General features: G+C 39.1%; 3 non-coding genes across 3 annotated transcripts; all 3 read right to left on the minus strand.

The window, feature by feature from the left end:
- Positions 1-6,093: 6,093 nt before the first annotated feature.
- TRNAA-AGC (transfer RNA alanine (anticodon AGC)) lies at positions 6,094-6,166 on the minus strand. The gene has a single exon. It is a non-coding gene; the product is annotated as a tRNA-Ala (tRNA).
- Positions 6,167-14,398: 8,232 nt separating this feature from the next.
- On the minus strand, positions 14,399-14,471 carry TRNAA-AGC (transfer RNA alanine (anticodon AGC)). The gene has a single exon. It is a non-coding gene; the product is annotated as a tRNA-Ala (tRNA).
- Positions 14,472-23,636: 9,165 nt separating this feature from the next.
- On the minus strand, positions 23,637-23,709 carry TRNAA-AGC (transfer RNA alanine (anticodon AGC)). Its single transcript has one exon. It is a non-coding gene; the product is annotated as a tRNA-Ala (tRNA).
- Between the last annotated feature and the right edge of the window lie 728 nt (positions 23,710-24,437).

Raw genomic sequence — 24,437 nt, forward strand, 5'->3', positions numbered from 1 at the left:
CTTTGCACCATGAACATTCTGGTCAGATTCTCTGCTTAACCATCTTGACCTCCTGAGCACTCATCTTTGTACCGAGACCCTGATATATGCCCAAATCATGCCCTTCCATAGGAGGGCTTCTTGCTTTGCCCAAGGAGCATTCAATTTTTCAAGCCATTTAGGGCTCTTTCCTCACCCAGGGTCTATATGAAACCTTAGAGGGAAGCCTGTTCTTTCCAGGAAGAGAATCCTGGTGGGTTCTGACCTCAACCTGTAAATCCACTAAGCAAGCTCCTACTGAACACTGATGATGCAAGCTCAATCCAAGAAGCCAGCACTCCACAGGGGGAAGGCAACCAAAGCAGTAGCTAATGCTTACTGAGCAGTTCTTATTGATCAGATCCATCTCTAGGTGGTGTGATCCACCCCAAAAATCCCACAGTCCTTATTTCCCATGTAAAGAAAGAAGAATGGAAGAAGGGGAAGCTAAATGAGAGCTTCAAAATGAGAACTTCCCTGATTCTTCCCCTGAAAACTGAGTGTGTCACCTCCACACTGCGAAATCCTTTACTGTCTAATGATTCTCTCCCAGTAGATATCAACACATGACTTCTTATTTATTTTTCTTGTTTGCTTCCTGACTGTTTCTCCCCACTCCTCCCAAATATGATGTAGTATCACAAAGGTGAGAATAGCTGAGTTTTATTCACTGTGAATTGATGTACCCAAAACAGTCTCTTAACAAGGTATGTGCTTGAGAAATATTTGTTGGATGGTTAAAAAAATAAGTGTTCACCCACCCCACTCCATAATTATGGCTGGATGACATTCAGAGCAGACAATTGGAAGAGAACTTTCCCCTGCTTCCCCTCTCAGCTAGAGAGGTAGACATATGACATAGCTTGCAGTTTCTCGTGTAATTTATATCTCTTCACCACCCCTTGTACTCAAACCACTGAGAAGTCAAAAGAAGGAAAAAGTGAAAGAGAGAGAAAAGAAAGAAAGAAAGAAAGAAAGAAAGAAAGAAAGAAAGAAAGAAAGAAAGAAAAGAAAAGAAAGAAATCTCACTTTTAAATTTTAAGCTAATATTTGGTCTGTCTTGAAATCATTATCTCATAGCATTTGTGTTCCATTATTTATCACACCTATTTTGTTTCCCTTAAAGGAAATAATGGCAAAAGCTGTATCTTGTCTGATGTTCGAACTCAGGACCTTCAGAATATGAGATTGACAGGTGGCCTGCTACTCTAAGAGAGCAACTGTTCCCAAGAGCTGACGTTCAGATTATCACATCTCATTTCCCACACGCTGCTGCTTTATCAATTCCTAGCTTTTAAAGAACACAATCAATGCTACTTGGAAATCACTCCTTATCAACCAATGATGCACTGGAAGACTTTCCCACTCAGGACAGGTGGAGTCCACCTGTTTCCAGTATTCTCATAATGATAGGACCTTCTGGCCTGGGGGACCAGAAACAATTGTACCTCTTACTGCCTTTTTTCCCTCTTGTGGCCCAATGATGTAGCTTTTCCCTTCTTCAGAGATCTTATTCACTCTTCCTTTCCATAGTCTCCGTTGTTGATAAGAAACAGAGATAGTGCTCAATTCATGATAGTTCATTGAGTGACCAACTGAATAAATGAAGGAAGAAATAGCGTTCCAAGGTGTCTCCCGTTCATACTACTCTTACTGTGTGTCTCCACTTGCATCTATATGACTGGAGACATTCACTCAACAAAACACACAAGCTGAAATTATAGTCAAATCCTCCCTTTTTTTCCCCCAATTTTTTGTGCCATGAATTATACTAGGAGACTTAGGGAGTTTACTGGATGTAGTCTGACTGAATTCTGCCAAAAGAGCTATGTCTTAGTCTGCACTTTATGCACTTTTTAGAAGTAATAGAGGCTGAGATAAGTTAACTGTTGTTTCTAAGGTGCCAAAGCTGCTAAGTGGGAAAGCCCGAATTGAGAAGCAAATATTTTTACATTTTAAATGTGATTTTTTTCCCACTGTACCAGCTCAGTTATTCTGCCCATCTTTTTGCACTTTAGCCCATTCTTTTGCATTTTAGCCCATTCATTCATACACCAAATATCTAGTTCCAGACCTCTACTTACTTTTTGGCTTAACTTTTTTTGTTGTTGTTGTTTTGCTTTTTGTTTTTTGACAGAGTGTCCTCTGTCACCCAGGCTGCAGTGCAATGGTAAGACCTTGGCTCATTGCAACCTCTGCCTCCCGGGTTCTAGTAATTCTCCTGTCTCAGCCTCCTGAGTAGCTGGGACTACAGGTGCCTGCCACGATGCCTGGCTAATTTTTGTATTTTTAGTAGAGATGGGGTTTCACCATGTTAGCCAGGCTAGTCTCAAACTCCTGACCTCAGGTGGTCGGCCCACCTTGGCCTCCCAAAGTGATAGGATTACAGGCATGAGCCACCCCTCCCGGCCTGGGTTTTAATTTCAATTTTATTTTATTTTATTTTATTGTACTTTTTTGTGTGTGTGACAGGGTCTCACTTTGCTGTCCAGGCACTACTGACAGGATCTCCATTCGCTGCAACTTCCGCCTCCCGAGTTCAAGTGATCCTCCCACCTCAGCCTCCTGAGTAGCTGTGAATACAGATGTATACCACCACACTCATTTTTGTATTTTTTGTAGAGACAGGGTATCACTGTGTTGTCCAGGCTGGTCTCAAACTCCTGACGTCAACAGATCCGCCCATCTCGGCCTCCCAAAGTGCTGGGATTATAGAAATGAGCCACCAGATAAGTCCTGGCCTTGGACTTATCTTTCAAGTCAACTTTGGCTCATTGTCTTCCTTCAAACACCACATTCAGGGATTTGTCAAATAATGAACACTATTCTTCCACAACTCTTTTGAATCTATCAATTACTCTCCACTCATTTAGTACATATTCACTGGGGAGATGCTCTGTGCCAGACACTGTAGTAGGATCAGGTAATTCGGAGGAAGTATAGACACCCCACACCTCAAAAGAAGACAATATAAATATGGACGATGGAAGAGCCACTTCGAGATTCACCGTTTTCAGTCTTTCTGTCATTTTTTAACTAAATAACTCCTTCAAAAATATCTTAAAATAACTAAATAACTCTTTCAATAATAGCACTCTTCTATATGCTGGACTACTCTTAATTTTCTGGTTATAACATGATCTTACTTTTTTTTAAATTTTTTTCTCTGCTTTCTGCCTAAATTTTTATTTTGCGTTATGAAGTTGATAGGTCCTTTACTGGATGGTGTGGTTCAATTCTCCAATATGCTTGCTGATTTGTTTTCTACTAAGTCTACCAATTACTGAGAGAGGAGTGTTAATGACAGCAACTATAATTGGATTTTTCTGTTTTTACTTGGCATATCCAATTTTGTTTATGAGTTTTGAAGCTCTGTGTTCTCGTATACATTTGGGACAGTATTCCCCTGGAAAACTGACAATCATTTGGCAGCCCTCATTATTCCTGAAAAGTTTCTCTACTTTCAAATCTACTTTGTCTGATTTTTTATATATACTTCACAGCTGTCTTTGATTAATGGTTGCATGAGGTATCTTTTCCCACTCTTTTCTTTCAATCTGCTATATAACTTCTATTCTTATATATAAGTGTATTGCAGGTGGCTTTCTTTAGTGAGCATATTTATTTTTAACACATTCTGATGATCTCTAGTTTTTAGTTAATGCATTTAGATAATTTACATGCAATGTTATAGATAAATTTTTAGATAGGTCTATTATTTAATAATTTATTAACCTTTTTTCCCTTTGTTTTAACTCATCTATGTTCCTCTTTCTATCTTGTTTTGGTTTATTCAAATCTTGTTAGTAAGTGGTCTAGGGTCTACCATATACATATATAACCTTTCACAGTATAGTTAGAATCAATATTTTACCATTCAAATTGATTATAGAAACTTCATCAAGATTTAGGCCCATTACACTTACCCTTTTATCTTATGTATGTAGTACATCTAGATACAATGACAACTGCTTCAGATACAGTTACAATTTTTGCTTTCAATTATCAAGCATACCTTAAGGATATCAAGGGAAGAATAACAGTCTGTTAGGTCTACCTAGATATTTTCTATTTCTGCTTTTGTGTCTTCATTGATGATGTTCTAAGTTTCCTTCTGGTATCACTTTTCTTTTTTTTTTTTTTTTTTAGAGACAGAGTCTCGCTCTGCCGCCCAGGCTGGAGTGCAGTGGCCGGATCTCAGCTCACTGCAAGCTCCGCCTCCCGGGTTCACGCCATTCTCCTGGCACAGCCTCCCGAGTAGCTGGGACTACAGGCGCCCGCCACCTCGCCCAGCTAGTTTTTTGTATTTTTTAGTAGAGACGGGGTTTCACCGTGTCAGCCAGGATGGTCTCGATCTCCTGACCTCATGATCCGCCCGTCTCGGCCTCCCAAAGTGCTGGGATTACAGGCTTGAGCCACTGCGCCCGGCCAGTATCACTTTTCTTATCTCAAATCTTTGCTAATTATTTTCCAGCAGTCTTGCTAGGATTGAGAATGTATTTATTTACCTTCCAATGAGAATGCATTTATTTGCCTTTATGTCTGGAAGATACTTTTGCTCCACATAGCATTCTGGGTTGACATGTCTTTTTCTTTTGGTACTTACTGAATGTTATGACATTTTTTTCTGGCTCCTGGGATTCCTGATGAGAAATCTACAATCATTCATATAGTAGTTTCTCTTTCACTTCCCTTTAGCTGCTTTCAAATTGTTTTATATTTTCTTAGTTTTCAGCAGTTTGATTATGATATGTCTTGCTATGAGTTTCTTTGGGTTTATCGTGCTTGACATTTACTGAACTTTAAAAATCCGGTTTATATCTTTCGATAAATTTGATACATTTTCAGCCATTAATTCTTCAAAGTTTTATCCCACAAAGACCTCTCTGTCCTCTTCTTTCCAGATTATAATAATATGAATGCTAGATGTGTTATTTTTTATTTTTCCCCGAGCCTCTGTTCAGGGACGAATAAAATCCTCCTTTCTCTCTGTAGTTCAGATTATGTGTGTATCCTTGTTCTGTTTTCAAGTTCACTGACTTTTTCCTTAGTCTTCTGCATTCTGTTATTCAGATCTTCCAATTAAGCTTTTTATTTCCCCTAATAGTTTTGGTTAATACATTTTTTAATTCTTAAGTTAAAATTGGTGTTTATATATTCCAAATATTTGGTGAGACTTTCCAACTTTTGATTCACTTCATGAATGCTATCCCATAATTCTAGGAGCATTGGTATAATAACTGCTTTAATGTATGTGTCAGATGATTTTGACATCTGCGTCCTCTCAGTATTGTTATTTGAGGGTTCTCTTTGCCTTGTGAATTAAGATCTCCCTGTTTTTTCAAATGCTGAATATTTTGGGGTTGTAACCTCCTGGGCTTCTTTGGATTATATGATGAGACACTGTGTCTTGTTGAAATCTTAAGGATATTATTGCTGTTTTTGTTTTTGCAGGCACACAATGGCCTTGTATTCAAGTTCCAAGTACCAACTAGCCTTCCAAGTGTTGTTCTTTCAAAGACAACTCTATTTGAAAGCCTTGACACTACTGTTCAGAGATCTCTGGAGTGTGTGTCACCCAGTGGTCAGGGAGGACTGGAAAATGGGCCATTGCTCAGTTCAGCTCTCAGGCTCTTTTTTGGTAAGATGTTTGGGATTAGAGCCACTTATTCACAGCTGACAGGTGCATCTACAAGTTCACAAACAACTTTATGTGTTTGCTTTCTACAGTATCTGTCCAGGCACATTCTAGTGACTTGAAACATCCTGGTTTCAGTCCTCTCACCAGAAAGCTGGGGCTGTACTTACCCAAGTGGCTTTGCCCTGCCCTTTTCACAATTGTCTCACATTCAAGCTGCAGGCAGAAACAGGGAGAAAAGAGCAATTGCATACGTCCCTTGGTTTCGCAGCTCCTCGAAGAAACAGAAAATTAATTACACAGTAGATCTACGCTAGGCTGAATACCAAGAGTGAGCTGTCACCAGCACTGTGTTGTTGCTGCTCCTACAACTCGGACCAAAGCAGCATCCTGCTCTCAGACACTAACTTGCGTTTGGAGACCCAAATAATAAAGTTTGGAGAATGTGGGCATCGATCCCACTACCTCTTGCATGCTAAGCAAGCGCTCTACCACTTGAGCTAACTCCCCATATCAGAGGAGCTTTATTTATCCTTAGTGGGTGACCTGGAACACAGGTGATTTCAGGGCCTTCACTGCAAGACCAGGGCTTTACTAAGAGCAGATCTTCTCATTGATGGTCCAGGGCAAGAGCGCAGTGGCTACTCATTCTCTGCAAAGAAGGAGGAGAAAATGGAACAAGGAGAAAGTCACAAAGGGAAAACTTGTGCTGCCAAAATGTCAAATTTAGGGTCTTCCAGGACAGAAAAAGGCATGTCCTGGCAAAGGAGGAGGTGCCTACACCTGCCCAGCTAAAGTGTCACTGATTTTTTAAAAATGATTAAATAACTGAAAATGATTAAATGATTTTGTGTGTGTGTGTTGTGCGTGTGTGTGTTTATAAAAGTGGGATTGCATTATCACTTCTTCCTTGTAGCTGAGAGTTGTGAGATGGTACACATTTCTGGAAGGCAAAAAGCTCCTGTTGTTTTCATAACTAGGCCCTTTCACGAATGAGGCCAGCGTGCTAACCACTCCCCTAGGAAATTTCTGGAGATTGCTTCTTTCACTTACATCTGAGATATGGGTTGCCTCCTTGCTAAGGTGTGTCATGTACTAGTTACATGTCCAAGTATATGTCAGAACAACAACAACAAAATTACAGAGCAGAGCCATAAAGAATAAGAGACAAGATCATATCAGAGTGTAAGAATATGTAAAATATCAGCGTGTAAGAATCAAAATTTAGCTATGCAGAGAAGGAGTGGACATATGTTGGAGAAAACCAGGCTGTTTGTAGGAATTTCTGTGTGAATAAATAAAACTGTTCAATTTAAGTGGAGAGAGAGAGAGAGAGAGAGTGTGTGTGTGTGTGTGTGTGTGAAATACACATGGAGGGAAGCAGTGATTGAAAAGCTTGGTCTCTTAGAGATATGTTGGGAGAGTATTATGAAAACTTAAGATAAATTGAGAAAATCCCAGGCAAAATGCTTAAATAATTAAAACAACATGTTATAAAAAGTGTTTCGTTTTGAATGTCAGAGCTTAAACGAAGAAAACAAGAATTGGATTTAAAGGGAAAGAAGTCATAAAGATATTAAAGGATTGAAGTTTACCCACATTTATTGTGTCAGCTCCTGAGGTGGACAGCAGGAGTCTTTCTGCAGTGCCCATAACACTTCATGCTGAAGAATACATCTTTCATAAACACCGTAGCATGGATGACAGCAAAGGAAGAAAAACATTCTGGAGATGTTGTGCAGGAAGGATTTACAGTATTTGTCAAGACATAGGGTGGAGAGATTTGAGGGAGAGGAGACAAAGACACTGGGAAGTCTTGAGCCCAGTGTGGCAGACACAGAAGAGATTTTGAATTAGTATCTGATGAATGCAAGAATAAATCCACTCATTTATCTGTATTTGGTAAATGAACGAATGTTACATGCGTGAGCTGGTGTGAAGAAAACAGATGATGAGACTATGTGCTAAGTGAAAGCAAGAGCTTATGACTTTTTCACTGAGAAAGAAATCTGCTTCTCGTATCTGGTTTCCCTCTTTAAAGTTATGTGATCTGAGGAAAATGGTTTAACTCCTCTAAGCTTCAGTGTCATCTATAACACTGGGGTAATAATACTTGGGAAACATGAGAAACTATGTCGACCAACTTACATAAAAATTAATAAACAGTCAGTATAATTTCTAGCACATAGTGCTGAAAAAGTCCTTGAACATGCAGTATTGTTCACCTTTAAGGAAAAGGCTCTCAAGGTCTAAAGAGAGATATCAGTGCAGTTTTGTTGCCATTGGCTGATTTGCTCATTTATTTTGTAGCAACAAGCTTCTGTGATGATAAAAATGAAATAAAGTTTAAAAAGCAAAATAGATGGTGGAGAAACACAATGGGGATGCATAGTAAAGTATGATTTTCTAGGCAAATTAGATTTGTACAAAAGAATGCAGCAGTAAAGGATTCGTGCCTGATTCTTGTATTATTTTTGAATCTCATTTACCCTGTATTGTAATTCCCCAATTGTGGTAATCCTTCTCCCAACAAGATTATTTCTTTGCACCATGAACATTCTGATCAGATTCTCTGCTTAACCATCTTGACCTCCTGAGCACTCACCTTTGTACTGAGACCCTGATTTATGCCCAAATAATGCCCTTCCATAGGAGGGCTTCTTGCTTTGCCCAGGGAGCATACAATTTTTCAAGCCATTTAGGGCTCTTTCCTCACCCAGGGTCTATATGAAACCTTAGAGGGAAGCCTGTTCTTTCCAGGAAGAGAATCCTGGTGGGTTCTGACCTCAACCTGTAAATCCACTAAGCAAGCTCCTACTGAATACCGAGGATGCAAGCTCAATCCCGGAGGCCAGCAGTCCACAGGAGGAACGCAACCAAAGCAGTAGCTAATGCTTACTGCGCCATTCCTATTGATCAGATCCATCTCTAGGTGCTGTGATCCACCCAAAGAATCCCACAGTCTTTATATCCCATGTAAAGAAAGAAGATTGGAAGAAAGGGAAGTTAAATGATAGCTTCAAAATAACAACTTCCCCGATTCCTCTCCTGAAAACTGAATGTGTCACCTCCACATTGTTGAGTCCTTTACTGCCTAATGATTCTCTCCCAGTAGATATCATCACATGACTTCTTATTTATTTTCTTATTTGCTTCCTGTCTGTTTCTCCCCTCTCCTTCCAACTATGAGGTAGTACCACAAAGGTGAGAATACCTGCGTTTTATTCACTGTGAATTGATGTACCCAAAACAGTCTCTTAACAAAGTATGTGCTTGAGAAATATTTGTTGGATGATTAAAAGAATAAAAGAGTTCACTCACCCCACCCCATAATTGTGGTTGGATGACCTTCAGAGAAGGAAGAGAAGGAAGGAAGGAAGAGAACTTTCCCCTGCTTCCCCTATCAGCTAGAGAGGTAGACATATGACACAGCTTGCAGTTTCTTGTGTAATTTATATCTCTTCACCACTCCTTGTACTCAAACCACTGAGAAGTCAAAAGGAAAAAAAGAAAGAAAAAAGAAAGAAAGAAAGAGAGAGAGAGAGAAAGAGAGAGAGAGAAAGAGAAAGAAAGAAAAGAGAGAAAGAAAGAAAGAAAAAGAAAGAAAGAAAGAAAAAGAAAGAAAGAAAGAGAAAAAGAAAAAGAAAGAAAAAGAAAGAAAGAAAGAAAGAAAGAAAGAAAGAAAGAAAGAAAGAAAGAAAGAAAGAAAGAAAGAAAGAAAGAAAGAGAAAAGAAAGAAAGCTCACTTTTAAATTTTAAGTTAATATTTGGTCTGTCTTGAAATCATTATCTCATAGCATTTGTGTTCCATTATTTATCGCACCTATTTCATTTCCCTTAAAGGAAATAGTGGCAAAAGCTGTACCTTGTCTGATGTTCAAACTCAGGACCTTCAGAATATGAGATTGACAGGTGGTCTGCTACTCAAGAGAGCAACTGTTCCCAAGAGCTGACATCCAGATTATCACATCTCATTTCTCACACACTGCTGCTTAATCAATTCCTAGCTTTTAAAGAACACAATCAATGCTACTTGGAAATCACTCCTTATCAACCAATGCTGCACTGGAAAACTACCCCACTCAGGACAGGTGGAGTCCACCTGTTTCCAGTATTCTCATAATGATAGGACCTTCTGGCCTGGTGGACCAGAAACAACTGTACCTCTTGCTGCCTTTTTTCCCTCTTGTGACCAATGATGTAGCTTTTCCCTTCTTCAGAGATCTTATTCACTCTTCCTTTCCGTAGTCTCCTTTGTTGATAAGAAACAGAGATAGTGCTCAATTCATGATAGTTCATTGAGTGACCAATTGAATGAATGAAGGAAGAAATAACCTTCCAAGGTGTCTCCCGTTCACACAACTCTTACTGTGTATCTCCACTTGCATCTATATAACTGAAGACATTCATTCAACAAAAAAACACAAACTGAACTTACAGTCATATCTTCCCTGTTTTATCCCCAATTTTTTGTGCTATTAATTATACTAGGAGACTTAGGGAGTTTACTTGATGTAGTCTGACTGAATTTTGCCAAAAAAAACCATGTCTTAGTCTGCACTTATCCACTTTTTAGAAGTAATAGAGGCTCAGATAAGTTAACTGTTGTTTCTAAGGTGCCAAAGCTGCTAAGTGGAAAAGCCCGAATTGAGAAGCAGATATTTTTACATTTTAAATGTGATTTTTTTTCTGGTCGGGCGCGGTGGCTCGCCCTGTAATCCCAACACTTTGGGAGGCTGAGGCGGGCGGATCACGAGGTCAGGAGACCGAGACCATCCTGGCTAACATGGTGAAACTCCGTCTCTGCTAAAAAAAAAATACCAAATATTAGCTAGGCATGGTGGCAGGTGCCTGTGGTCCCAGCTACTCGGAAGGCTGAGGCAGGAGAACGGCGTGAACCCGGTAGGCGGAGTTTGCAGTGAGCCGAGATCGCGCCAGTGCACCTCCAGCCTGGGTGGCACTGGAGGTGCCGTCTCAAAAAAAAAAAAAGTGATTTTTTTTTCCCTCTGTACCAGCTCAGTTATTCTGCCCGTTCTTTTGCACTTTAGCCTATTCATTCATACACCAAATATCTAATTCCAGACCTCTTCTTTACTTACTTTTTGGGCTTAACATTTTTTCCCCCCCACAGTGTCACTCTGTCACCCAGGCTGCAGTGCAATGGTAAGATCTTGGCTCACTGCAACCTCTACCTCCCGGGTTCTAGTAATTCTCCTGTCTCAGCCTCCTGAGTAGCTGGGACTACAAGTGCCTGCCATGACGCCCGGCCAATTTTTGTATTTTTAGTAGAGACGGGTTTTCGCCATGCTGGCCAGGCTGGTCTCAAACTCCTGACCTCAGGTGATCCGCCCACCCACCTTGACCTCCCAAAGTGATGGGATTACAGGCGTGAGCCACCCCTCCCAGCCTGGCTTTAACTTTTTTGTTTTGTTTTGTTTTGTTTTGTTTAATTTAATTTTATTTTATGACAGAGTCTCACTTTGTTGTTCAGGCACTGGCAGGATCTCTGTTCACGGCAACTTCTGCCTCCCTGGTTCAAGTGATCCTTCCACCTCAGCCTCCTGAGTAGCTGGGAATATAGATGTATACCACCACATCTGGCTAATTTTTGTATTTTTTGTAGAGATAGGTTTTCGCTGTGTTGTCCAGGCTGGTCTCAAACTCCTGGTGTCAAGGGATCCGCCCATCTCGGAATCCCAAAGTGCTGGGATTATAGAAATGACCCACCACATCTGGCCTTGGGCTTGCCTTTCAAGTCAACTTTGATTCACTATCTTCCTTCAAACACCACATTAATGATTTGTCAAATAATTAACATTATTCTTGCACAACTCTTTTGAATCTATCAATTACTTTCTACTCATTTAGTACATATCCACTGGGGAGATGCTCTGTGCCAGACACTATTGTAGGACCAGGTAATTCAGAGGAAGTATAGACACCCTAGACCTCAAAAGAAGACAAGATAAATATGGACGAGGGAAGATCCACCTCCAGATTCGCCATTTTCAGTCTTTCTGTCATTTCCAGCTAAATAACTGCTTCAAAAATGTCTCAAAATAACTGAATAACTCTTTCAAACTCTTTCAATAATAGCACTCTTCTATATGCTGGATTACCCTTAATTTTCTGCTTATAACATGATCTTACTTTTCTTTTAATTTTTGTCTTTGCTTTCTGCCTAAATTTTTATTTTGTGTTATGAAGTTGATAGGTCCATTACTGGATGGTGTGGTTCAATTCTCCAATATCTCTGCTGATTTGTTTTCTACTAAGTCCACCAATTACTAATAGAGGAGTGTTAATGACTACAACTACGGTTGGATTTTGTTTATGACTTTTGAAGATCTGTGTCCTCATATACATTTGGGACAGTATTCCTCTGGAAAATTGACAATCATAATTATTTAGCAGCCCTCATTATTCCTGAAACACTTCTCTGCTTTCAAAACTACTTTGTCTGATTTTATGTATATATACACCACAGCAGTCTTTGATTAATGGTTGCATGAGGTATCTTTCCCACTCTTTTCTTTCAATCTCTTGTATAACTTTTATTCTTATATATAAGTGTATTGTGGGTGGCTTTCGTTAGTCAGCACATTTATTTTTAACACATTCTGATGATCTCTAGTTTTTACTTAATGCAGTTAGATCATTTACATGTAATGTTATTATAGATAAGTTTTTAGATAGATCTACTATTTAATAATTTGTTAACCTTTGTTCCCTTTGTTTTAATTCTTCTATGTTCCTCTTTCTATCTTGTTTTGGTTTATTTAAATCTGGTTAGTAACTAGTCTAGGGATTACCATATACATATACAACCTTTTCCAGTATATGTAGAATCAATATTTTACCATTCAAATTGAATATACAAACTTCATGAAGAGTTAAGCCCATTAAACTTACCTTTTTATCTTATGTATGTAGTATATCTAGATACAATGACAACTGCATCAGATAAAGTTACAATTTTTGCTTTCAATCATGAAACATAACTTAAGGAACTCAACAGAAGAATAAGAGTCTGTTAGGTCTACCCGGACATTTTCTATTTCTGCTTTTGTTCCTTCATTGATGATGTTCTAAGTTTCCTTCTAGTATCACTTTTCTTATCACAAATCTTTGCTAATTCTTTTCCAGCAGTCTTGCTGGGATTGAGAATGTATTTATTTACCTTCCGATGAGAATGCATTTATTTGCCTTTATGCCTGGAAGATACTTTTGCTCCACATAGTGTGTCTTTTTCTTTTGGTGCTTACTGAATGTTATGACATTTTTTTCTGGCTCCTGGGTTCCTGATGAGAAATCTACACTCATTCATATGGTATTTTCTCTTTCATTTCCCTTTGGCTGCTTTCAAAATTGTTTTGTATTTTCTTAGTTTTCAGCAGTTTGATTATGATATGTCTTGCTACTTGTTTCTTTGGGTTTATCGTGCTTGACATTTACTGAACTTTAAAAATCTGGTTTATATCTTTTGACAAATTTGATACATTTTCAGCCATTAGTTCTTCAAAGTTTTATCCCACAAAAATCTTTGTCCTCTTCTTTCCAGATTACAATAATGTGAATGTTAGATGTGTTATTTTTTATTTTTCCCTGAGCCTCTGTTCAGGGACAAATAAAATCCTCCTTTTTCTCTATAGTTCAGCTTATGTAGGTATTCTTGTTCTGTTTTCAAGTTCACTGACTTTTTCCTTAGTCTTCTGCATTCTGTTATTGTGATCATCCAATTAAGCTTTTTATTTCCCCTAAGAGTTTTGGTTAATACATTTTTTAATTCTTAAGCTTAAATTGGTGTTTATATATTCCAAATATTTGGTGAGACTTTCCATTCACTTCATAAATGTTATCCCATAATTCTAGGAGCATTGTTATAATAACTGCTTTAATGTATGTGTCAGATGATTTTGACACCTGTGTCCTCAGTATTGTTACTCAAAGATTCTCTGTGCCATGTGAATTAAGATCTCCCTGTTTTTTCATATGCTGAATATTTTGGGGTTGTAACCTGGACTTCTTTGGATTATGTGATGAGACACTGTGTCATATTGAAATCTTAAGGATAATATTGCTATTTTTGTTTTTGCAGGCTCAGAATAGCCTTGTGTTCAAGTTCCAAGTACCAATCAGCCTTCCATGTGTTGTTCTTTCAAAGATAACTCTACTTGAAAGCCTTGACACTATTGTTCAGAGATCTCTGGAATGTGTCCAACCCAGTGGTCAGTGAGGACTGGAAAGTGGGCCATTGCTCAGTTCAGCTCTCAGGCTCTTTTTAGGTGAGTTGTTTGGGATTAGAGCCACTTATTCACAGCTGGCAGGTGCGTCCACAAGCTCATGAACAACTTTATGGGTTTGCTTTCTACAGTATCTGTCCAGGCACATTCTAGTTACCTCGCACATCCTGATTTCAGTCCTCTCACCAGAAAGCCGGGGCTGTACTTACCCAGGTGGCTCTGCCCTGCATTTTTCACAATTGTCTCACATTCAAGTTGCAGGCAGAAACAGGGAGAAAAGAGCAATTGTATATGTCCCTTGGTTTCACAGCTCCTCGAAGAAACAGAAAATTAATTACACGGTAGATCTACACTGTACTGAATGCCAGGAGGGAGCCATCACCAGCCCTGTATTGTTGCTGCTCCTATATCTTGAACCAAAGCAGTATCCTGCCCTCAGACACTGACTCGGGTTTGGAGACCTGAATGTTTGGAGACCCAAGGTCTAAATAATAAAGCTTGGAGAATGTGGGCATCGATCCCACTACCTCTTGCATGCTAAGCAAGCGCTCTACCACTTGAGCTAATTCCCCACATCAGGGGAGCTTTATTTATCCTTAGTGGGTGGTCTGGAACACAGGTGATTTCAGGGACTTCAGTGCAAAAGCAGGGCTCTACTAAGAGCAGATCTTCTCATTGCTGGACCAGGACACAGGGCGCAGTGGCTGCTCATTCTCCGCAAAGAAGGAGGAGAAAAGGTAAGAAGGAGAAGGTCACAAAGGGAAAACTTGTGATGCCAAAATGTCAAGTTTAGGGTATTCCAGGACAGAAAAAGGCATGTCTCAGCAAAGGAGGACCTGCCTAGACCTGCCCAGCACAAGTGTCACAGATTTTTAAAAAATAACTAAATGATTTTGTGTGTGTATGTGTATTGTGTGTGTGTGTGAGTGTTTATAACAGTGGTATGGCATTATCACTTGTTCCTTGTAGCTGAGACTGTCTGGGGGTTGTAAGATGGTACAGATTTCTGAAAGGCAAAAGCTCCTGATGTTTTCATAACTAGGCCCTTTCAGGAATGAGGCCAGCATGCTGACCACTCCCCTAAGAAACCCCAGGAGAGTGCTTCTTTCACTTACATCTGAGATTGGGTTGCCTCCTTGCTAAGGGGTGTCATGTACAAGTTACGTGTCCAACTATATGTCAGAGCAACAACAACAAAATTACAGAGCAGAGCCATAAAGAATAAGAGGCAAGATCATATCAGAGTGTAAGAATATATGTAATATCAGAGTGTAAGAATCAAAATTGAGCTTTGCAGAGAAGGAGTGGACATATGTGTTGGAGAAAACCAGGCTGTTTGTAGGAATTCCTGTGTGAATAAATAAACCTGTTCAATTTAAGTGGAGTGTGTGTGTGTGCGTGTGTGTGTCTGTGTGTCAAATACACATTGAGGGAAGCAGTGATTGAAAAGCCTGGTCACTTGGAGATATGTTGGGAGAGTTTCATGAAAACTTAAGAGAAATTGAAAAATCCTAGCAAAAGGCTTAAATAATTAAAGCAACATGTGAGAGAAAGGTGTTTAGTTTTGAATGTCAGAGCTTGAACTGAGAAAACAGGAATTGGATTTAAAGGGAAAGAAGTCATAAAGATATTAAAGGATTGAGGTTTACCCACATTTATTGTGTCAGCTCCTGAGGTGGACAGCAGGAGTCTTTCCGCAGCACCAGTGCCCATCACACTTCATGGCGCAGAATACATCCTCCTTAAACACCATAGCATGGATAACAACAGAGGTGAGTGAAAGGGAAGACAATGATTCTGGAGATGTGCAGGATGGATCTACAGTATTTGTCAAGACACTGGGTGGAGAGATTTGAGGCAGAGGAGACGAAGACACTGGAAAGTCTTGAGCCTAGTGTTGTAGACACAAAAGAGATTCTCAATTAATATTTGATGAATGAATCCACTCATTCATTTGTATTTGTTATGTGAATGAATGTTACAGGAATGCCCTGGTATGGAGAAAACAGATGGTGAGACTATGTGCCAGAGTAAAGCGAGAGCTCATTGTTTTTGTTTGTTTGTTTGTGTGTTTTAATTTAGAAATAAATCTGCTTTTCATATTTGGTTTTCCTATTTAAAGCTATGTGATTTGAGGAAAATGGTTTAACTCCTCTGAGCTTTAGTGTCATCTAAAAAATTTGTATAATGCTACTGAAGGAACCTGAAAAGCCATATAAACCAACTTACATAAAAAATAATAAACATTCACTTCCATTTCTAATGCTTGCTGCTGAAAAAGTCCTTGTATGTGGAATATTGTTCACCTTTGAGGAATCTGCTCTCAAGAGCTGATGGGGGACTATTTAGGTGCAGTCTGTTGTCACTGGCTGTTGTGCTCATTTAGTTGGCACCAAAAAGTCTCTGTGAACATAAAAATAAAATAAAATAAAGATTGTGGAGGAATAGAATACAAACACATAGTAAGGTGAGATTTGCACCACAGAATATAGTGAAGGATTTGTGCCTGATTTTTTTTGCATTCTCTTTGAATCATTTTTAGCCTTTATTCTAAGTCCCCAATTATTGTCATCCCTCTCCCAACAAGATTGTTTCTCTCCACCATGGATATTCTGGTCAGGCTCTCTGGTTAACCATCTTGACCTCCTGAGCACTCTGTTTGTACTGAGACCCTGACTTATGTTCAAATGATGCTCTTCCATAGCAGGGCTTCCTGCTTTGCCCAAAGAGCATTCAATTTTTCAAGCCATTTAGGGCTCTTTTCTCACCCAGTATCTATGTGAAACCTTAGAGGGAAGCCTATTCTTTCCAGGAAGGTAATCCTGCTGGGTTCTAACCTCAATCTGTAAATCCACTGGGGTAACTGGGAAGGAAATCATAAAGATATTAGAGGTTTGAGGTTTATCCACATTCACTGTGTCAGCTCCTGAGGCGAACAGCATGAGTCTTTCTTCAGCTTCAGCCCCCATCACACTTCATAGGTGAAGAAAACATCCTCCATAAACACTGTAGCATGGAGAACAGAAGAAAAAGATTCTGGAGAGGTTATGCGAGAAAGATCTACTGTATTTGTCAAGACACTGGGGGGAGAGATTTGAGGGAGAGGAGACAAAGACACTGGGAAGTCTTGAGCCCAGTGTGGCAGACACAGAAGAGATTTTGAATTAGTATCTGATGAATGCAAGAATAAATCCACTCATTTATCTGTATTTGGTAAATGAATGAATGTTACATGCGTGAGCTGGTGTGAAGAAAACAGATGATGAGACTATGTGCTAAGTGAAAGCAAGAGCTTATGACTTTTTCACTGAGAAAGAAATCTGCTTCTCGTATCTGGTTTCCCTCTTTAAAGTTATGTGATCTGAGGAAAATGGTTTAACTCCTCTGAGCTTCAGTGTCATCTATAACACTGGGGTAATAATACTTGGGAAACATGAGAAACTATGTCGACCAACTTACATAAAAATTAATAAACAGTCAGTATAATTTCTAGCACATAGTGCTGAAAAAGTCCTTGAACATGCAGTATTGTTCACCTTTAAGGAAAAGGCTCTCAAGGTCTAAAGAGAGATATCAGTGCAGTTTTGTTGCCATTGGCTGATTTGCTCATTTATTTTGTAGCAACAAGCTTCTGTGATGATAAAAATGAAATAAAGTTTAAAAAGCAAAATAGATGGTGGAGAAACACAATGGGGATGCATAGTAAAGTATGATTTTCTAGGCAAATTAGATTTGTACAAAAGAATGCAGCAGTAAAGGATTCGTGCCTGATTCTTGTATTATTTTTGAATCTCATTTACCCTGTATTGTAATTCCCCAATTGTGGTAATCCTTCCCCAACAAGATTATTTCTTTGTACTATGAACATTCTGGTCAGATTCTCTGCTTAACCATCTTGACCTCCTGAGCACTCATCCCTGTACTGAGACCCTGATTTATGCCCAAATCATGCCCTTCCATAGGAGGGCTTCTTGCTTTGCCCAGGGAGCATACAATTTTTCAAGCCATTTAGGGCTCTTTCCTCACCCAGGGTCTATATGAAACCTTAGAGGGAAGCCTGTTCTTTCCAGGAAGAGAATCCTGGTGGGTTCTGACCTCAACCTGTAAATCCACTAAGCAAGCTCCTACTGAATACCGAGGATGCAAGCTCAATCCCGGAGGCCAGCAGTCCACAGGAGGAACGCAACCAAAGCAGTAGCTAATGCTTACTGCGCCATTCCTATTGATCAGATCCATCTCTAGGTGCTGTGATCCACCCAAAGAATCCCACAGTCTTTATATCCCATGTAAAGAAAGAAGATTGGAAGAAAGGGAAGTTAAATGATAGCTTCAAAATAACAACTTCCCCGATTCCTCTCCTGAAAACTGAATGTGTCACCTCCACATTGTTGAGTCCTTTACTGCCTAATGATTCTCTCCCAGTAGATATCATCACATGACTTCTTATTTATTTTCTTATTTGCTTCCTGTCTGTTTCTCCCCTCTCCTTCCAACTATGAGGTAGTACCACAAAGGTGAGAATACCTGCATTTTATTCACTGTGAATTGATGTACCCAAAACAGTCTCTTAACAAGGTATGTGCTTGAGAAATATTTGTTGGATGATTAAAAGAATAAAAGAGTTCACTCACCCCACCCCATAATTGTGGTTGGATGACCTTCAGAGAAGGAAGAGAAGGAAGGAAGAGAACTTTCCCCTGCTTCCCCTATCAGCTAGAGAGGTAGACATATGACATAGCTTGCAGTTTCTTGTGTAATTTATATCTCTTCACCACTCCTTGTACTCAAAGCACTGAGAAGCCAAAAGAAGGAAAAAATGAAAGAGAGAGAAAGGAAGGAAGGAAGGAAGGAAGGAAGGAAGGAAGGAAGGAAAGAAGGAAGGAAGGAAGAAAGGAAGGAAGGGAGGGAGGGAGGAAGGGAAGAAGGAAAGAAAAAGAAAGGAAGAAAGAAAGAAAGAGAAAGAAAGAAAGAAAAAGAAAGAAAGAAGGACCAGAAAGAAAGAAAGAAAGAAAGAAAGAGAGAAAGAAAGAAATCTCACTTTTAAATTTTAAGCTAATATTTGGTCTGTCTTGAAATCATTATCTCATAGCATTTGTATTCCATTATTTATCACACCTATTTTGTTTCCCTTAAAGGAAATAGTGGCAAAAGCTGTACCTTGTCTGATGTTCAAACTCAGGACCTTCAGAATATGAGATTGACAGGCAGTCTCCTGCTCTAAGAGAGCAACTGTTCCCAAGAGCTGACATCCAGATTATCACATCTCATTTCTCACACACTGCTGCTTTATCAATTCCTAGCTTTTAAAGAACACAATCAATGCTACTTGGAAATCACTCCTTATCAACCAATGCTGCACTGGAAAACTTCCCCACTCAGGACAGGTGGAGTCCACCCGTTTCCAGTATTTTTCACAATGATAGGACCTTCTGGCCTGGGGGACCAGAAACAATTGTACGTCTTGCTACTTTTTTCCCTCTTGTGGCCCAGTGATCTAGCTTTTCCCTTCTTCAGAGATCTTATTCACTCTTCCTTTCCGTAGTCTCCGTTGTTGATAAGAAACAGAGATAGTGCTCAATTCATGATAGTTCATTGAGTGACCAACTGAATGAATGAAGGAAGAAATAGCGTTCCAAAGTGTCTCCCGTTCATACTACTCTTACTGTGTGTCTCCACTTGCATCTATATGACTGGAGACATTCACTCAACAAAAAACACAAGCTGAACTTATGATCATATCCTCTCTTTTTTTTCCCCAATTTTTTGTGCCATGAATTATACTAGGAGGGGAGTTTACTTGATGTAGTCTGACTGAATTTTGCCAGAAAAACTATGTCTTAGTCTGTACTTATGCACTTTTTAGAAATAATAGATGGTCAGATAAGTTAAGTATTTTTTCTAAGGCACCAAAGCTGCTAAGTGGGAAAGCCCGAATTGAGAAGCAGATATTTTTACATTTTAAATGTGATTTTTTTACCTCTGTACTAGCTCAGTTATTCTGCCCATTCTTTTGCACTTTAGCCCATTCATTCGTACACCAAATATCTAATTTCAAACCTCCTCTTTACTTACTTTTTTGGGCTAAAGTTTTTCTTTTGTTTTTTTGGGTTTTTTTGTTTTTTTGTTTTAGACAGAGTGTCACTCTGTCGCCCAGGCTGCAGTGCACTGGTGAGATCTTGGCTTACTGCAACCTCTGCCTCCTGAGTTCAAGTCATTCTCCTGTCTCAGCCTCCCGTGTATCTGGGACTACAGGTGCCTGCAACCACGCCCGGCTAATTTTTGTATTTTTAGTAGAGACGGAGTTTCACCATGTTGGCCAGGCTGGTCTCAAATTCCTGACCTCAGGTCATCCACCCACCTCAGCCTCCCAAAGTGCTGTGATTACAGGTTTGAGCTACCCCTCCCGGCCTGGGTTTAACTACTTTATTTTATTTTATTTTATTTTATTTTATTTTATTTTATTTTATTTTATGACAGGGTCTCACTTTGCTGTCCAGGCACCAGTGCGATCTCTGTTCACTGCAACCTCAGCCTCCCCGGTTTCATTGATCCTCCCACCTCAGCCTCCTGAGTAGCTGGAACTACATATGCATACCACCACACCTGACTAATTTTTGTATTTTGCGTAGAGAAGCGGTTTCACTTTGTTGTGCAAGCTGGTCTCAAACTCCTGGTGTCAAGGGATCTGCCCATCTTGACCTCCCAAAGTGCTGGGATTACAGAAATAAGTCTGGCCTTGGGCATACCTTTCAAGTCAACTTTGACTCATTGTCTTCCTTCAAACACCACATTCGATGTTTTGTCAAATAATTAACATTATTCTTGCACAGCTCTTTTAAATCTATCAATTACTATCCACTCATTGGGTACATATTCACTGGGGAGATGCTCTGTGCCAGACACTGTAGTAGGATCAGGTAATTTAGAGAAAGCATAGACACCCTAGACCTCAAAAGAAGACAACATAAATATGGATGAGGGAAGATCCACCTCCAGATTCGCCATTTTCAGCCTTTCTGTCATTTCCAGCTAAATAACTCCTTCAAAAAGTCTCAAAATAACTAAGTAACTCTTTCAAACTATTTCAATAATAGCACTCTTCTATATGCTGGACTACTCTTAATTTCCTGGTTATAACATGATCTTACATTTCTTTTAATTTTTGTCTTTGCCTTCTACCTAAATTTTTATTTTGTGTTACAAAGTTGATAGGTCCATTACTGGATGGTGTGCTTCAATTCTCCAATATGTCTGCTGATTTGTTTTCTCTAAGTCTACCAATTACTAAGAGAGGAGTGTTAGTGTCTGCAACTATAATTAGATTTTTCTGTTTTTACCTTGTGTATCCAAATTTGTTTATGAGTTTTGAAGCTCTGTGTTCTCATATACATTTGGGACAGTATCCCCCTGGAAAATTGACAATCATAATTATTTAGCAGCCCTCATTATTCCTGAAACGTTTCTCTGCTTTCAAATCTACTTTGTCTGATTTTATGTATATATACACCACAGCTGTCTTTGATTAATGCTTGCATGAGGTATCTTTTCCCACTCTTTTCTTTCAATCTGCTATATGACTTTGATTCTTATATGTAAGTGTATTGCAGGTGGCTTTCTTTAGTGAGCATATTTATTTTTAACACATTCTGATGATTTCTAGTTTTTAATTAATGGATTTAGATTATTTACATGTAATGTTATTACAGATAAGTTTTTAGATAGGTGTATTATTTAATAATTTATTAACCTTTTTTCCCTTTGTTTTAACTCATCTATGTTCCTCTTTCTATCTTGTTTTGGTTTATTTAAATCTTGTTAGTAAGTGGTCTAGGGTTTACCATATACATATATAACCTTTTACAATATACTGAGAATCAATTTTTCACCATTCAAATTGAATATAGAAACTTCATGAAGAGTTAGACCCATTACACTTACCCTTTTATCTTATGTATGTAGTACATCTAGATAAAATGACAACTGCATCAGAGAAATTTACAATTTTTGTTTTCAATCATCAAACATACCTTAATGATCTCAAGGGAAGAATAACAGTCTGTTAGGTCTACCCAGACATTTTCTATTTCTGCTTTTGTTCCTTCATTGATGATGTTCTAAGTTTCCTTCTGGTATCACTTTTCTTATCTCAAATCTTTGCTAATTCTTTTCCAGCAGTCTTGCTAGGATTGAGAATGTATTTATTTACCTTCCGATGAGAATGCATTTATTTGCCTTTATGCCTGGAAGACACTTTTGCTCCACATAGCATTCTGGGTTGATATGTCTTTTTCTTTTGGTACTTACTGAATGTTATGACATTTTTTCTGGCCCCTGTGGTTCCTGATGAGAAATCTACACTCATTCATACGGTATTTTCTCTTTCATTTCCCTTTGGCTGCTTTCAAAATTGCTTTGTATTTTCTTAGTTTTCAGCAGTTTATCATATGTCTTGCTACTTGTTTCTTTGGGTTTATCGTGCTTGACATTTACTGAACTTTAAAAATCTGGTTTATATCTTTTGACAAATTTGATACATTTTCAGCTATTAATTCTTCAAAGTTTTATCCCACAAAAACCTCTTTGTCCTCTTCTTTCCAGATTACAATAATGTGAATATTGAATTTGTTATTTTTTATTTTTCCCTGAGCCTCTGTTCAGGGACAAATAAAATCTTCCTTTCTCTCTATAGTTCAGATTGTGTAGGTATTCCTGTTCTGTTTTCAAGTTCACTGACTTTTTCCTTAGTCTTCCGCATTCTGTTGAGATCATCCAATTAAGCTTTTTATTTCTCCTAAGAGTTTTAACACATTTTTTTAATTCTTCAGTTAAAATTGGTGTTTATATATTCCAAATATTTGCTGAGACTTCCCATTCACTTCACGAATGCTATCCCATAATTCTAGGAGCATTGTTAAAATAACTGCTTAATGTATGTGTCAGATGATTTAACACCTGTGTCCTCTCAGTATTGTCAAGGATTCTCTGTGCCATGTGAATTAAGATCTCCCTGTTTTTTCATATGCTGAATATTTTGGGGTTGTAACCTGGACTTCTTTGGATTATGTGATGAGACACTGTGTCATGTTGAAATCTTAAGGATAATATTGCCATTTTTGTTTTTGCAGGCACACAATAGCCTTGTGTTCAAGTTCCAAGTACCAACCAGCCTTCCATGTGTTGCTGTTTCAAAGATAACTCTATTTACAAAGCCTTGACACTACTGTTCAGATATCTCTGGAGTGTGTGCAACACAATGGTCAGTGAGGACTGGGAAGTGTGTCATTGCTCAGTTCACCTCTCAGGCTCTTTTTTGGTAAGTTGTTTGGGATTAGAGCCACTTATTCACAGCTGACAGGTGCGTCCACAAGCTCATGAACAACTTTATGGGTTTGCTTTCTACAGTATCTGTCCAGGCACATTCTAGTTACCTGACACATCCTGGTTTCAGTCCTCTCACCAGAAAGCCAGGGCTGTATTTACCCAAGCGGCACTTTTCACAATTGTCTCACATTCAAGCTGCAGGCAGAAACAGGGAGAAAAGAGCAATTGTATATGTCCCTTGGTTTCACAACTCCTCAAAGAAACAGAAAATTAATTACACGGTAGATCTACACTGTACTGAATGCCAGGAGGAAGCCGTCACCAGTCCTGTATTGTTGCTGCTCCTATGTCTTGAAGTAAAGCAGTATCCTGCTCTCAGACACTGACTCGGGTTTGGAGACCTAAATAATAAAGCTTGGAGAATGTGGGCATCGATCCCACTACCTCTTGCATGCTAAGCAAGCGCTCTACCACTTGAGCTAATTCCCCACATCAGGGGAGCTTTATTTATCCTTAGTGGGTGGCATGGAACACAGGTGATTTCAGGGACTTCAGCGCAAAAGCAGGGCTCTACTAAGAGCAGATCTTTTCATTGATGGGCCAGGGCAACAGTGCAGTGTCTACTCATTCCCTGCAAAGAAGGAGGAGAAAAGGGAATAAGGATAAAGTCACAAAGGGAAAACTCGTGCTACCACAATATCAAGTTTAGGGTATTCCACGACAGAAAAAGGCATGTCCCAGCAAAGGAGGACCTGCCTAGACCTGCCCAGCTAAAGTGTCACTGATTTTTAAAAAATGATTAAATAATTTAAAATGATTAAATGATTTTGTATGAGAGTGTGTGTTGTGTGTGTGGTTATAAAGGTGGGATGGCATTATCACTTGTTCCTTGTGGCTGAGACTGTCAGGGGTTGTGAGATGGTACAGATTTCTGTAAGGCAAAAAGCTCCTGTTGTTTTCATAACTAGGCCCTTTCAGGAATGAGGCTAGCATGCTGACCACTCCCCTAGGAAACCCCAGGAGAGTGCTTCTTTCACTTACATCTGAGATATGGGTTGCCTCCTTGCTAAGGTGTGTCATGTACAAGTTACACGTCCAACTATATGTCAGAACAACAACAACAAAATTACAGAGCAGAGCCATAAAGAATAAGAGACAAGATCATATCAGAGTGTAAGAATATATAAAATATCAGAGTGTAAGAATTAAAATTGAGC

The sequence above is a fragment of the Macaca mulatta genome, chromosome 4, assembly GCF_049350105.2.
Source record: "Macaca mulatta isolate MMU2019108-1 chromosome 4, T2T-MMU8v2.0, whole genome shotgun sequence".
Taxonomy (NCBI): domain Eukaryota; kingdom Metazoa; phylum Chordata; class Mammalia; order Primates; family Cercopithecidae; genus Macaca; species Macaca mulatta.